Source organism: Rhinoderma darwinii, chromosome 5 (genome assembly GCF_050947455.1).
Source record: "Rhinoderma darwinii isolate aRhiDar2 chromosome 5, aRhiDar2.hap1, whole genome shotgun sequence".
In the NCBI taxonomy this organism is placed as follows: domain Eukaryota; kingdom Metazoa; phylum Chordata; class Amphibia; order Anura; family Rhinodermatidae; genus Rhinoderma; species Rhinoderma darwinii.
Window position 1 is genome coordinate 259295169 of NC_134691.1, and position 17472 is coordinate 259312640.

Consider the following 17472-nt stretch of genomic DNA (forward strand, 5'->3'; position numbering starts at 1 on the left):
ACCTCGTGGGGTATCCTTGATCCTGAGGAAGGTGTGAGCTCAGACGAAAACTACACGAGGGGAACTTGTTAATGATCTCAAGGCAGCTGGGACCACAGTCACCAAGAAAACCATTGGTAACACATTACGCCGTAATGGATTAAAATCCTGCAGTGCCCGCAAGGTCCCCCTGCTCAAGAAGGCACATGTACAGGCCCGTCTGAAGTTTGCAAATGAACATCTGGATGATTCTCAGAGTGATTGGGAGAAGGTGCTGTGGTCGGATGAGACTAAAATTTAGCTCTTTGGCATTAACTCAACTCGCCGTGTTTGGAGGAAGAGAAATGCTGCCTATGACCCAAAGAACACCGTCCCCACTGTCAAGCATGGAGGTGGAAACATTATGTTTTGGGGGTGTTTCTCTGCTAAGGGCACAGGACTACTTCACCGCATCAATGGGAGAATGGATGGAGCCATGTACCGTCAAATCCTGAGTGACAACCTCCTTCCCTCCACCAGGACATTAAAAATGGCTCGTGTCTGGGTCTTCCCACACGTCAATGACCCAAAACATACAGCCAAGGCAACAAAGGAGTGGCTCAAAAAGAAGCACATTAAGGTCATGGAGTGGCCTAGCCAGTCTCCAGACCTTAATCCCATCGAAAACTTATGGAGGGAGCTGAAGATCCGAGTTGCCAAGCGACAGCCTCGAAATCTTAATGATTTACAGATGATCTGCAAAGAGGAGTGGGCCAAAATTCCATCTAACATGTGTGCAAACCTCATCATCAACTACAAAAAACTGACTGCTGTGCTTGCCAACAACGGTTTTGCCACCAAGTATTAAGTCTTGTTTGGCAAAGGGATCAAATACTTATTTCTCTGTGCACAATGCAAATAAATATATATATAATTTTGACTATGTGATTTTCTGTTTTTTTAAAAATATAAACTATCTCTCACTGGTAAAATTAACCTAGCCTAAAAATTCTAGACTGTTCATGTCTTTGACAGTGGGCAAACTTACAAAATCAGCAAGGGATCAAATACTTATTTCCTTCACTGTATATACAGGTCTTTTAGTTGTCCTCTTCTAACAAATTGCTGAAAATTCTGTTCAGCTTTTTATTTTCTAAGATCTGTTTATTTCCTTGCTACAGTACTTTCCAGAAGTCACAATCGCTGGCATCCATTATTACTCTTATACTAGTTGTCAACCAGGTGTCTCAGACTTCAGGAGTCTCAGACATCCACTGTAAAGCTACAAAAGCAGGAATATTGTATGTTAACCATGAGTGCTTTGTGCAGCTTCGTAAGCAATTTTATTTTTATTGCGCCAATGCACAAAAAAAATAATTAATTTAGTTAATTGATTAAAAATCTTCTACTACTTTTAGTCTACAGCTTTGATTCAGACCTATGTGTCTCCATGTTTACAGACTACATACAAACACCGCTTGTAGTCTGATCTTGCTGTCATGTGTTACTCTCTTCCATCTGCCCCCTCTTGTGCTATCTGTAGGTTGGAAAGTATGCACTGTAAGTCATTGATATCACAAGACTCTCAAAGTTGGCCCTGCCACTCAGCCTGGTCACCCCCAGAAGTCGGTCAGAGAATAAATTACATAATTAAAAGAATAAAAACATCAGAGTTAAGGGAAAGTCTAATGATCATGACTCCCCTTTATCAGCTGGAGCAGAGACTTATACAGCATCACCTCTGAAACTTTCCCCAGCAATAATAACTGATCATTGGGAGTTGTTTGTTATGAAGGGATTAAAATGAGTTTAATAGAACTGCATATTGCAGAAACAGGGCCGATTCTAGCTTTTTTGCTGCCTGAAGTGAAAATTTAAATTAAGCCCCCAGATTTTTATTGACATCCCCCTGGCTGTTCTACATCACTAGCAGCTTCCCCTGATGCAGATGCGATGTTACCTTGTACTCCCCTTACATGCATGGTGCAGCGATGATGCCGGGCAGAGTTCACCTCGCTGCACGGTGCATGCCCATGGAGTACAAGGAAATGGCACATCTGAGGATGTTGGAGAAGACTGGTAATGATGTAGAAAAGCCAGGAAGCTCTCAAACAAGCATGGAAAGTTGGGTTTGAAGGAAGGACTTTGTGACTCTTCAGGATAGCAGCAACGCCCCATGACCCTTTAAAGAGTAATTAGCATATAGTGTGCGCTTTTTTTAAAAGTTGACTTTATAGATTTTGCTGCACCTGAAAAAACATACAGGGGAACGTTTGGAAATATTGTCAGGCCATATATTACCGCATAGTGGCGGTTCAAGAGGTTAAAACTACCTGACAGGTTACCATTAAATAGACAATGAATTGCAATAATTACATCTGCCCTGCAATTTTGTTATTATAATTATATATTATATAATGACAGCACCAAAACCAAGCTCATGACATAAATACAGCACCAGACCCAAGCTCAGTATATAAATACAGAACCAAGCTCAATACATAAGTACAGAAGCAGAAAAAAGCTCAGTACATATATACAGTACTAGAACAAAATTCAGTACATACATACAGTACCAGAACAAAGCTCACTACATATATACAGCACTAGGATCAAGCTCAGTACATACATACATATAAACATACAGCAACAGAACCAATACAGCTCAGTACAGAGATCATTTGTAAATTTAGTGCAACCCCTGCCATATAGGTTTGTACGGCGTAAAACTACAGCTAGCAGGATGACTTAAACAATGGTAAGGATATGCTGGGAGTTGCTGTTTCACAAAAAAAAAATCATACCACCCATCATCTCGCTGAGTATCGTACAGTGACTACAGTAATGATTAGAGGCAGAATAAACATTTACATTGAGTGACTCACAGTTGACGTCTTATCAGATTCTAGTCGTTCCTTTTCTTTTTTTCTTCTCCAGACGATCCAGACCTCTATGGTGACTTCTCCCAGCCATGGCCCATTCCTGTAGTTTGCCACACAGATGTCTTCAGCTTCTCACTTTTCAAACATTTCCGCACCTATAAACGAAGATAAAATTCTCATGATGCCACACACTACGCCCCTAAATATAATGGGGCCATACACTGCACCTCTAAAAATAATAGTATCATACACTGTGTCTCTGATTATGATAGCACCATACACTGTCCCTGACTATAATAGCAGCATACACACACAGTGCCCCCTGCAGATAGTTCCCTGTAGACAGTGTCCCACATAGAGCCCCCTGTAGACAGTGCCTCACATAGAGTCCCCTGTAGACAGTGCCCACATACATAGTGCCCTCTATAGAGCCTTCTGTAGATAGTTCCCCCCATACAGCCTCCTGTAGATACTACTCCCCTGGAGATAGTGCCCTACATAGATAGTGCCCCCCAAATATCCCCCTGTAGATAGTGGCCCACATGGATCATCCTATAGATAGTGGCCCCCATAAATCCCCATGTAGATAGTGGCCCAATATATCCCCCTGTAGATAGTGAACCCCATAGATCCCCGGTAGATAATTTCCCTCATAGATCCCCCTGTAGATAGTGCCCCACATACCGTCCTCTGTAGATAGTGCCCCACAAATAACCCCCTGTAGATTGAACCCATCTGTAGATAGAGCCCCCTGTAGATAGGGTCACTCACACTGTTAACTGGAAAAACAGTCTCTTCTGACAAAGTTTGCTGGAGCTGAATGATGCAAGTGCCGCTTGCGTCATTGAAAGGTGCTGAATGGTAGGGCAAGTCTTATCCTTGCCCTGCCATTCAGTGCCTTTCAATGGCACAAGCGACGTGATGACCTCATCGTGCCGCTTGCATCATTGAAAGGCGCTCAATGGCAGGGTAAGGAGCTAATATTCTTTGTTCTGCCAGCACTAGTTATCCATGTAATTGTATCTGTGCACTATAGACACAGATACAATTGTAATGCAGGAGGGTGTTGTGGTGGTTTGTTTCAGTGACGTCGCGTCCCCCTCAGAGAGGCAGAAGGCCGCCGCCTGAGGCGAGACGCTCACCACACCACATGGACGGTGAGGCCCTGTGCAGAATGTTAAGAAAGTAAAAGCACATAATAAGATCTACCTCATTTATTAGAAAGTGAGGAGGGATCCATTACCTGAAACCCACAGGTGATATATACACTATCTTTCTATCTATCATCTATCTATCTATCTATCTATCTTTATATATAGATATGTATATATACTAGTATATATAGCTATATTAATATAAATAAATAAATATATATATATATATGTATGTGTGTATGTATATATATATATATATATATATATATATATATATATAGGTTATATAAATGACATTACTTTACAAATGTTTGAAAGACTAAGGATCTTTTAGCACTCAACGCTACCCTTTACATTTCCAGCATTGTCTGGTGCTATTCTTATTATTTTGTATGCAGCCAATATCTGTCTCTCACAGTTAAAATGCTTTGCCTGCTTTGGTGTATTTTGCAGTAGACTGCTATATATCTTTTGTGGTTCTGAAGACTTTTTATAGAAGGTTGTTAGTGTAGTACAGGATTTTATATTTTGTTGCCTAATACACAATGATATAATGTTATATATTACGCAACACATCTATGATATATTGTATAATACAACGTTGTGTTGTAAGTCATTGTGACAAGTAGCTGAGTTCACATCTGTATCTGTATATTTTGTCTTCGTCGTCCCCTTTGAGGATTAAAAATAGTAAGGAAAGAAAAATATGAAATAAGGGAACAGAGTTGATTATTTATTATGTAAAATTCTGAAGATGAAGAAAGAAATGCTTAATCTTGTCTGCATTGGGATTGTCAAACTACTCCCTGCAATAATACATGAAGGATATCAGCTAATTGAGTTGTTCATAATATTGCCAAAACCCTTTTCTAGGCAACATTTGCTCCATTTTTTTAAGGTAATAGCATATTTTTACTGTGGCATAAGTTACAGCTTCACTTCTTGTAAAGCAATTTTTACAAATGCAGCATACTAAAACATTCCATAAAAGCGCACATTTTGACATTTTTAATTGCTGACCCCTACATGCCAAATGTTGCAATGGCTCTAAGCGGTCCATAAAACGAAAGTGTTTTTTTTTATTATAATGGAAAAAGGCAAAGTACAAATTTTGTTTCTGAATTCAATTCTTTAAGCATAACTACACTCTTCCCTTCAACTTACAATATGTTTTATATAACGTGAGTGATTTATGAGGTACGATGCACATTAGCATACCTCTTTCCCGACATCTCCTTCCCCCTCGCCATGTTTGTTTTCTCTACCAATCAATGAGGTGTCATTTTTTTCCACATTGTTTTTTTATGTAACTCAAGCATAAAGTCATTTGTACATTTTACAAGCAATATAGTTCTATATACAACACCAGAACCAAGCGCATTACATATATACAGCACCAGAACAAACAGCATTACATATATACAGCACCAGAACCAAGCTCATTACATATATACAGCACTAGAACAAAGCTCACTACATATATACAACACCAGAACGAAGCTTATTACATATATACAGCACCAGAACAAAGCTCATTACATATATACAGCACCAGAACAAAGCTCATTACATATATACACCACCAGAACAAAGCTCATTACATATATACAGTGGCAGAACCATGCTCAGTACATATATACAGCGCCAGAACAAAGCTCCGTACATAAATACAACACCAGCACAAATACAGCTCAATTTAGTGCAACTTCTGCCGTATACGTTTGCACTAAATTGTATACAGCTCCCAGCATGGCCCAAACAATGGTAAGGATATGCTGGGAGATGCTGTATCACAAAAAAATCATACCACCCATCATCTCGCTGCAGATCATGCAGTGACTACAGTACTGATTAGAGGCAGAATAAACATTTACATTAAGTGACTCACAGGTGACGTCAGATTTGAGTTGTTCTTTTTCTCTTTTCTTCTCCATCCGGTCTAGACCTCTATGATGACTTTTCCCGGCCACAGCCCATTTCTGCAGTTTGCAACTCAGATGTCTTCAGCTTCTCACTATTCAAACATTTCTGCACCTATAAACAAAGATAATTTTCTCATGGTGCCAGATACTGTGCCCCAAAATATAATCACGCCATACACTGCACCTTTAATTATAATAGCACCATACACTGTGTCACACACACACACACACACACACACACACACACACACCGTGCCCCCTGTAGATAGTGCCCCCCATAGAGCCTCCTGTAGATAGTGCCCTACATATAGCCCCCACTGTATACAGTGCCCCACATATATCCCCCTCTGAAAATAGCACCCCACATGTAGCCCCCTGTAGATAGTGCTCCACATATAGCCCACCCCTGTATATAGTGTCGAACATATAGCCCACCCCTGTAGATAATGCGCTACATATATGCCCCCTATAACTAGTGCTCCACATATAGACCACCCCTGTATATAGTTCCTCACATATAGCTCCCCCTATAGTGCTTTATATATAGCCCACCCCTGTATATGGCCCCCAAGTAGATATAGCCCATCCCTGTATATAGTGTCCAACATATAGCCCACTCCTGTAGATAGTGTCCTGCATATATCTCCCCCTATAAATCATGCTCCAAATAAAGCCCACCACTTGTATATAGTACCTCATTTATAGCTACCCCTATAGTGCTCCACATATAGCCCATTCCTGTATATAGAGGAATATATAGTATATAGTGCCTCACATATAGCTTCCCCTATTGTGCTCCACATATAGCCAACCCCTGTAGATAGAGCCGACCCCTGTAGATAGAGCCCCCTGTAGATAATGTTACTCACATTTTTATTTGGATAAAAATATATATATATATACTCCCCTTAATCCCGTTCCCGTGCCGTCCAGTGGCACTGCAGACCTGCTCTCTTCTGAGTAGGTCTGCAGGGGTTGAACAACGCAAGTGGTGCGATTACATCATTGCGCCACTTGCATCATTGAAAAGCGCTGATTGACAGGGTAAGTCATTCTGCCCTGCCAATCAGCGCCCTTCATATACGCGGCACGATGATGTCATCGTGCCACTTGCGTGTATGAAAGGTGCTGATTCGCAGGGCACTATGACTTGCCCTGTCAATTATGCCTTTCAACGGCGCAAGCGGTGCAGAGAAGTAATCACGCAGCTTGAGTCGTTGAAAGGCGCTGAATGGCCGGGCACGGTACATACTCGGCCATTCATCGCCTATAGTGCAGGAACAGGTGGCGGTGGCAGGTTTCAGTGGCGCCGACGCCCCCTATGGGAGGCAGCAGGCTGCCGTCATGGCCCTGGTGCCCCCACCACCTTCCCTCTTAGTTCTGCCCGGGTCACATGCCCCACCTGCCCCCCCTAGCTACGCCCCTGGTCAAAGCTGTGGTAGAGTAACCTAGAAGCCCATTCACTTCAATGAAAGCTATGATATATCGTTGCAATACACTCTTATAACTAGAGGGATATTAAACCGCAAGTCCTTCACAAAGCTGTGTGCACAGAGCCAGAATGGTGGCACACAGAAGAATAGCCACTTTTTTTAAAAAGGGGCGTGTCTTTGCAAAACTGGCACTAATTACAGTGGAAATTTATGCCAGCTCCTAGCTGGCATACATTTCACTTTGTGGGGCATATCAAAGTACAGGTACTTTCTGGGCCCCTCCCAATCAGACTACTTCTTGTCTCCTCCCATCGAATGTTAAAAAAATATATACATTTAAAAAAAATGAATGCTCGCCTCACAGATCTATTTCTTGTCTACGTGTCCTCTCAGCACCAATGCTGCTCGGCGTCAGAACCTTGTATGAACCGCTGAATTCAAAGGAACCTTGAGGGGCACGAAGGCAGAAGAGGAGCGTTGAGGTGAGTATACCTATTTTTTATTTTATGTCTGATGGGCGAGGAGGGATAAATGGTGCACAGCCATGGTCGTTGCTCCACACGGTCAGAGGAAAGATGCGACAGATTTATTAAGAGGTGTGATCTTCTTCATACATCTTTTGCATCTTACTCTAGTGAAGCAGATATCTAAGACTACCATTTTAAGCGCCAGTCTTAATAAATCTGGCCTATAGTCCCTATGACATAAATCTGCTGATTCTGTATAAGCAATAGGGAAAACATGTTTTTCTTTTTTTCCAATGTCTAACAGAGCAACTCCTTGAAAAAAATATTTTACATTTAAATCAGTTCGGTCCGGGTGTAGTTAATTCATATATATAATTTATAAATTGGCTTTATGTTCCAGACAATTATTATTTATTTCCCTTAAATGGGTTATCCAGGGTGATAAAATTAATGGTCTATCCTTATGATAGGCTATTAATATCTGATTGGTAGGGGTTCTTAGAGTAGGAACCCCACTGATCAGATTTTGATGGCCTTTCGTAAGGATAAGCTATCAATTTTATTTACCTGGATAACCCCTTAAATATATACACAACAGCAGCAGTCTTATTAGACTTCATATTTTCACATTGATGCCAGCTTCATAAGTAGCCAGTTGTGGTAATTTCTTAGGTAGCCGGTCAACCTATTAGTAGTAAAAGTATTTCGAGTGTGGTAAGAAACTAGAGTACTAGAGTAGTATAATTTATTAACTTTTCTACATCAGTTTCCTGGTGTAGAAAAGTAGCAAATGACACAAAAGTCACAATTTGCGGCAAAAATTTAATATTTTGTGGCGTTTCCGCTGTTCACAACACTTTTCTTAGCAAAGCTGAGTGGGGCCTAGCCTAGTGGATCCGTGTCTTGACATATTTATCACAATTTATGGTGCAAATCTCATATATGGTATGGATTTAACTTTCTGCCGCACAAAGCCAGAATTCGCCTAATTTATCAAGAGGTGTGCACCTCTTAATAAATTAGGTGCATTTTACTTCAACTTTCTTTATATTAAGACTAGCATATAAAATGGCAGTCTTAATAAAGTCCCCCTTTAACTTTTAATTATACAAAAAAAAATGTATTTGCTGACACTGAAATACCCCTTTAAGCACTCACTACTCCAAAATCTAAGGAGCTACCATAACAATGGTGTAATTTCCCATTGAAGACTCCAAGAAAGTGCTTCTGCATTTATCTTTGGAAACCATTGAATGAACTTTTGGAGATTTCATTGTTGCACCTTAATATAGAGCATCACTTATGCTTTATAGCATGGTGATTTTTCATGTTCTTAAATGACATTGTCATTATTAGGAGTCAACTTCTTCTAAAGTGATATTAAATTGCTCTCATAGGTAAAAGATGGAACAACAATGCTGCCACACTATCTTTTATCATTATGCCTTGGAAATGTCTCAAACAGCTGCTTCAAGTATTTTAATGGAGAGTGTCGTCATTTTCAGCATGTTTCTTATAGTACCTGTTTTATCACATACATAATACTCAAGTCAATAGAGATATGGTCTATTTTGGAAAATGTTGTTCATACATAAGAAGTGCTATCCAGTCTTGTAGACCACCGTAGTATAGGACTTAATGGCAATCACAGAATAGATTTATAATCAAGACCCATATGATATCTAATGTCCATTGGTTCAGCAGAGACTGATAATATAGTGTCTAATAAGGTGTAGGATATTGTATACTAACCATCATGCAATGGCTCTGAGGTGTATGCTACTGTGTAAAGAAGCAACCAGGAGGTAGCCCTTTGGTTTATGTCAGACCAACCAGGAGGTAGTCCTCTGGGTCACCAGGAAGTAAATTTTCCAACTGGATTACCAGGGAGTGAGGGCTTTCATAATGTATAATAAAGCACTTAACAATATCTCACTGGGTCACCAGAAAAATGACATGATCATACTCTGACTAACTTCAGAGCGAGGGAGGTCTTCAATAGGCTAGAAGTGGCCTTGATGGAGTGGTTATGAACTTTCAAGTGATAGTTCTTTCTTGACAACTTTTTGTGATGCTTCAAAGTGTCTCTCTTGAAAGATTTGGTTTTGTAATGAGTCAGTCATTGTCTGCTTGAATTTACTATGCCATATAGCAGTAGCCTGCAACCTGTGGCTCTCCAATAGTTGCAAAACCAAAGGTTGAGGAAATCTCCTATGTTGTATAATATTATTTGCAATTAGAGAGGAGCGAATCGATTCTACACAAACCAAATTCGTTGAGAATATTCCAAATGTTTCAGATATTAGCGAATACGAAAGTTTTGGGATTCATCCTGCACTAATTGCTCAGAATGGCGGCAAGAAGACAAAGAAGATGGATCACAAGACCTCAGGCGGTCCTCCCGGCGGGCTTCCCTATAATGCATTGCACGCAGCCCTCCCTTTAGTACAGCCGATCATGAGGGTTAAAGGTGTGAGCCACTGATGACAGTCATTCGAATCATAGCCACTAGAGAGGACATCAGCGTGAGAGATTAGTGTTAGTCAGTGTATATTATAGTGTGCAGAAGAGAACAGATAGTAAGATTTCCAATAATTTTATAGACAAATTGATTTTAGAAAGAGGTAAGTCTCAGTTAGTCTGTGTCAGTGTGTTAGTTAGACAGCCATTGCTGTGAGTGAGTTCTGCTGCGGCTATACAATTCTTACATTAATTTGTGAATCACCGATCTTTATCACATAATTCACAAACCTTTCATAATATTAGTTCAGAGTGTCATATATGACTTTTCAGGGCGATCAGGCTACTTTCGAAATGCGTCTAATTTATTTGGACCGAATCTAATCTTACGGTCAGTTCGATACCTGAAATGAGTTTCGGGAAATCCGCTCATATCAATTTTTAATCAATGTATTGTGATATCAATGGGAATAGTAAATTTGTTTGGATAAAAAGTATAGCAACCCGATAACTACACAGCATATATTTTTAGATGATGGGGAATGGAAAACAAGTTGTAATATATAAATCTGTATTCATGTAGAAATGAATCAATGCACATGATATGTATACACAAATGATTACTGAGACAGTAAAATTATTTTGTTTATTTAAGCAGCCATCTCCTCTAATATAAATGTACATTTTGCATAGCAGGTGAAATATAATCTCTTCTTGGCGAGCTTCACCTGGCATAGGAAATGCAATTTTGAACCTGACTATTAATGCCCCATAGTCAAACAGAGAAGCATTTTCTTTCAATTTATGTAATAGAAGTAACTTGCTGCTGATTGGGGCCTTTAGAAAAAGCCATATCCCTTGTAATAAATGGCGCTTAATAAATTGAAAAGCATTGTGCTGTGCTGTGGCTTTATCAGAGGAGCACAATGTAATAAGGGAGATTTGAAAACCTAATCCATTAAAACAGCAGAAAGAGGCAATGCTTGCTATTTTCTCAGAGAAAACTAAGAATTGTCCTTATAACTAATCATTGCTTGTTTTTGGCTTATTAGAACATTTGTCTTTAGTCAGAGCCTGCTTAGAATTTCACAGCATTTAAATTGTCGGCTTTTTTCATCTGTAGGATAGAAAATTGGTACAGTAATAAGACAATGGTTTGTTATTAATTTTAGGTTAATTGTGTATTATGTTCTGTATTTTACATTGAATAGAGAGCGATGTAGCAGCATAAAGGTTAAAATAGACTACGTTAAACAGAACTTTGGTTCTAGAAAAATATCCATATGAGTTAAATTCATATGAGTTATAAGTGTCATGTCTGTGGCTGCGGGCTGTCAGCTCCGTTCTTCCCCTGACAGCCGCAGCCACGACTCGGCAAGCGCTGGCCCCAGCCTCCACCTCAGGAGAAGCCAGCGCTCGCGTCTACTCACCAATGCCGGATCCCGTAGGGTGCGCGCGCATGCTCGTGCCCGCTCTTAAAGGGGCAGCACGCGCATCGGACCTCGTTCCTGAAGTTTGACCCGTGAGTACTCTGGACTATAAGAGGGGTCCAGCCCCCTAGTTCTATGCCTGAGCTTTGTTGTTGTATCCCTAGTCTGTATTGCAAATGGCCCCCTAGTGTTTCCTGCTCCCAGTGTTTCCTGTTTCTGTATCCTGATCTAGTGCCGTGCTTGCTGTAGCCGTGCTGTGCTGTATTCTACGCCTGACCTGCTTGTCCACACCTGACGCCCACCTGCTGCCAAGTTCCTGCCTAGCCAGCCTTGCTACTATCCGAGCTGCCACAGGTACCCTATACGAACTATAGACTCTGACCGGCGTCGTGTTGGCCAGCTGCCATACCGCCAAGGTGGTAGGGCCCAGTGGGTCCACGAACCCCTCGTGACAGTAAGCTCAGGCAATGGACCCCGTTGGTCGATCCAAGACCATGATGACGTCACAGGAGATGCGGTCGGATTTGCTGGATCTCCAGTCTCGACAGGACCAACTCCTCCAAGATTTGAACACTCTCGTTCGTCAGCAGGAAGTAAGAGCTGCCGCTCCTCCTACTATACTGTACCTCCTTGCAGTGTTGATCCTCAGACTACACCTCCTGGCAGTGTCGACCCGCATTTTTCTTTGCCACTTCCGGACTGCTATGATGGAGACGCAGGTTCCTGTGGTGGATTTTTGAACCAGCTCCAGATCCTATGACTCATTGGAAACATGTCCGTCAAGTCTTGCTGCGGTTAAGGGAGAATCATCTGTACACCAAATTGGAGAAGTGCGTATTTGAGAGAGATGCTCTACCCTTCCTGGGCTACATAATTTCAAATAGAGGTCTCAAGATGGATGCTGAAAAGGTAAAGTCCGTCCTGGAATGGCCACGTCCTCAAGGTTGAGGGCCATACAGCGCTTTCTGGGATTCGCCAATTTTTACAGACAGATCATCCCAAACTTCTCTTCACTAACATCTCCTATCTCTAACCTCACCAAGGAGGGCATGAACGCCAAGGTGTGGACTCCTGAGGCAGAGTCCGCATTCAATACCCTGAAGAGCGCCTTCACGTCAGCCTCTATCCTCCATCATCCAGACGTTTCCCTAAAGTTTTCGTTGGAGGTGGACGCGTCCTCTGTCGGTGCTGGTGCACTCCTGTTCCAGAGAGGTTCCAAGGGCAAGTCTAGGGTATGTGGATATATCTCTAAGCTCTTCTCTTCTGCAGAACGCAACTAGTCGATTGGGGATTTGGAGTTACTGGTCATCAAATTGGCCCTGGAGGAGTGGAGACATCTACTAGAGGGCGCAGCTCATCCCATCCTGATTTTAACGGACCACAAGAACCTCACCTACCTCCAGACAGCCCATCGGCTGAATCCTCGTCAGGCCAGGTGGTCACTGTTCTTTGCCAGGTTCCAGTTTGAGCTCCATTATCGCCCGGCTGACAAGAATGTGAGGGCCGATGCCTTGTCCTGGTCTTTTGAGATGGAAGACACTATGGAGATGCCCCAGAACATTATCGACCCATCCCGTATTGTTTCAGTCAATCCACTGCAAGTTGGGGACATCCCTCCAGGGAGAACTTTTATGCGCATGGCTGACCGAAGGAGAGTCCTCCGCTGGGGACATGCCCCTAGACTGGCAGGTCACGCGGGGATCCGTAAGACCCGGGATTTGATTGCCCGTCATTTCTGGTGGCCCACGCTGCCCAAAGATATTATGGACTTTGTTTCCTCCTGCTCTGTGTGTGCAGCTAACAAGGTCGCTCACTCCAGACCCACTGGTCTGCTCCAGCCATTGCCTGTGCCCGATGCTCCCTGGCAGCATATACCTATGGACTTTATTACGGACCTGCCTCTCTCTGCCGGATGCAGCACTGTCTGGGTGGTGGTGGATCGATTTAAAAAAATGGTCCACTTCGTTCCTCTGACCGGTCTTCCGTCTACTCCTAAACTGGCCAAACTGTTTATCCAACACATCTTCCGCCTGCACGTCTTGCCGCAGCATATTGTGTCTGATTGGGGGGTTCAGTTCAACTCGAGGTTCTGGAGAGCCCTCTGCGGACTTCTAGGTGTGAAGTTGGACTTTTCCTCGGCCTACCATCCTCAGTCCAATGGGCAGGTCGAGAGGATCAATCAAATCTTGGAGAACTACCTGCGTCACTTCGTCTCTAGGCAACATGATGACTGGGTACAGTTGCTTCTGTGGGCTGAATTCTCCTACAACAATCACACCAGCGAGTCCACAAGGAACACTCCGTTCTTCATAGTCCTTGGCCAACACCCACGGATACCTCTCCCGGTTCCTGATTCATCCAAGGTACCAGCTGCTGATGCGGCCTTTAGGGACCTTCTACAAGTTTAGAGGCAGACTCGATCCTCCATCCTGCTGGCAGTTGACCGTATGAAACGTGGGCGGACACAAGGAGAAGAGAACCACCTCAGTTTCTTCCTGGCATAATGGTCTGGCTGTCCTCCAGGAACATTCGACTAAGAGTGCCGTCATGCAAGTTTGCTCCCAGGTTCCTCGGACCATTCGAGATCCTACAACAAATCAAACCTGTCGCCTATAAGCTTTGGCTGCCTCCTACCCTCAAGATCCCCAACTCCTTCCATGTATCCCTCCTGAAGCCAGTGGTCCTGAACCGCTACACCAAGACTCCTAGCCCTGTGGTTGTCGCCAGCGGCCCTTCAGACACTTTTGAGGTTCAAGAGATCCTGGACACCAAAAGAGTGAGAGGAAAGACCTTTTATTTGGTGGATTGGAAGGGAATTGGTCCTGAAGAGAGGTCTTGTGAGCCATAGGAGAACCTCAATGTCCCTGCTCTTCTGAAAAGGTTTCTCTCTAGCTCTGGTCCCAAGAAGAGGGGGCGTAAGAGGGGGGATACTGTCATGTCCGTGTCTGCGGGCTATCAGCTCCGTTCTTCCCCTGACAGCCGCAGCCACGAGTCGGCAAGCGCTGGCCCCAGCCTCCTCCTCAGGAGAAGCCAGCACTCGCATCTACTCACCAATGCCGGATCCCGTAGGGTACGCACGCACGCTCGTGCCCACTCTTGAAGGGGCAGAAAGCGCACCGGACCTCGTTCCCGAACTTTGGCCCGTAAGTACTCTGGACTATAAGAGGGGTCCAGCCCCCTAGTTCTATGCCTGAGCTTTGTTTTGTATCCCTAGTCTGTCTTGCAAATGACCCCCTAGTGTTTCCTGTTCCCAGTGTTTCTTGTTCCTGTTCCTGTATCAGGATCTAGGGCCGTGCTTGCTGTAGCGGTGCTGTATTCTACGCCTGACCTGCTTCTCCACAACTGACGCCCGCCTGCTGCCAAGTTCCTGCCAAGTTCCTGCCTAGCCAGCCTTGCTACTGTCCGAGCTGCCACAGGTACCCTATACGAACTATAGACTCGGACCTGCATCCTGTTGGCCAGCTGCCATACCGCCAAGGCGGTACGGCTCAGTGGGTCCACGAACCCCTCGTGACAATAAGGGTGATATAGTGTTGCTATTCTATTAATTATATATTAATGATTTCATTTATCTATTAATAATATGTCAATAATTTTATTTACTGTATTTTTTTAAATTACAGTATTGCAACTTATTTCACAGTTTTGGCAGAGTGATAAGCAGAAATAATATTTAGGTATAATCCACGAGATAAAAGCTAGTTAGCAGTAGAAATACTATCATTTTGTGATGTGGTCACTCAAACTCAAGGTTGAACATACCATTGAGATAGCCCATGTAGCTGCTATGGTGCCCTGGGAGAGGGCACAGACTTGGTTAGACCCATCAGATTAGCTTTGGGGTGGCAAGAACCCATGCAAGCAAAAAAAAACAAAAAACACCAGGCCCTTTTCTTCTGTGTTGCAAATCCCTTCACCATAATATAGGACCGTTTATGTACCCGCTGTTTAATAATAACTTTTATTCAACAGGTTAAAATTCAAAATATTAATTTTACGTTTATATGACATTTTTCATGGTGGTGGGTGAGTAGCAAAGAAATAATCTTCCCTCCCTTACCTCTCAGTCTGGAACTTTTAATTGCTGAATGCGGTTGTAATAGACATAATCTCAATTTTCAATAGCAATTAGGTGGCAACCGGTACAACTTAGCACCTACTAGCCCAACATGTTTCTCCTGCTCTCCAATAATCATGTATTGGGCTTGATAGAAATGTTATTATTGAGCTGATATGACAGCAGAGAAAGCATAGTCAGACAACACAGGCAGAAAAATCACAAGAGGGTTGCCAGAACTTTCATAACTTGACATAAAAGGATGTTTAAAATACAAATCCCATTTTTAAAGCAAATTGAAGGGACATTAATAAAGTCCTTTTAATAGTTTCCCTTGAGGTGTCTGGGCAAGTAAAGAGCAGGTGATCTACGGTATAGGATAGGAAAATTATTTAGAACCTTTTTAAAATATTTTTCTCAATAAAAGCTATTGTAATATATACAGTCCTGTATGGGCATTTTCCCACTAATCTAATTTCAAACCCAGTATAGTGCAGTTTAATATGATTTTTGTCCAGCATCTAACTCACATTCATAAGTTTTCCTTTGGCTATAACATGCATTGTACAGCACACTAAAATCTAAAAGTGATTTGTGACATTGCTAACCCCTAGAAGGCATGTAGCAGTAAATCTACACCGAGTACTAAAGGTTAAAAAGCTTGTGATTACAAATAGGAAATTTAAGTAAAAATTCTTGGATGGGTAAAAACTTACTTCTTACATAATAGATTATGGCTGTACTTATTTAATGAATAGTATTAAATCATTGTGCATGAGTCCTTAAAGTATAACTAAACGTTAAAAAAAACTTCTGACAAGTCATAGTGGCATGTCAGAAATTTTGATCGGTGGGGGTCCGAGCACTGAGACCCCTACCGATCGCTAAAACGAAGTGGCAGAAGTGCTCGGGTGAGCACTGAGCTGCTTGATTTCTGATTTGCTTTTCTCTTGAAAGCCTATGTAATGGTGTACGGGCCCATTGACTTCTATTGAGTTCGTACACCGTTACCTCGGCTTTGTGAAAAAAGCAGATCAGAAACAAAGCGGCTCAGCACTCACCCGAGCACTACTGACGCTTCGTTTTAGTGATCGGTGGGGTTCTCAGTTCTTGGACCCCCACCAATTAAAACTTCTGACATGTCACTATGACATTTCAGAAGTTTTCTGAAAGATTAGTTACCCTTTAACCTTTTCGCTATCACGACATCTGCGTATTCAGCATTTACCATGTGGATTTTAAGGACGGTCTGTCAGCTAAATACAGTATGCCGCTTTAAGTAAGGACAGGATATTGAAGTCACAGGTCTGGACTCATATTATCCAAAATAGCACAAATTTTTTTAACTCATAGCTATGAGTCTGCTCTATTCTTTCATTTGAGCAATTTGACGTATACTCACTTTATTTACCAATTGAAAGAATTTCCCATTTCTAAGCAATTAGATGTTGACAGTACCAGAGACAGGTGCATTATGGGATATACAGCTGATGGTCTTCTTGATGATGAAGTGCGGGATATCGTCTGAAATTTTCACATACTTGTTTTTTTTGTTTTGTTTTTTAATTAGGGCAATAATTTTAGATTGTCCAGATGTTTTTGAAAACATGGTCCTATACATGTAGTAGTAGTAGTAGTAGTAGTAGTAGTAGTAGTAGTAGTAGTAGTAGTAGTAGTAGTAGTAGTAGTATTTAGTATATCTGAAAAAG

General features: G+C 42.2%; 1 protein-coding gene across 1 annotated transcript in view; it reads left to right on the top strand.

The window, feature by feature from the left end:
* CNTNAP2 (contactin associated protein 2) overlaps positions 1–17472 on the top strand; it is a 1694842-nt gene that overhangs the window by 892032 nt on the left and 785338 nt on the right. The window lies entirely within an intron of this gene.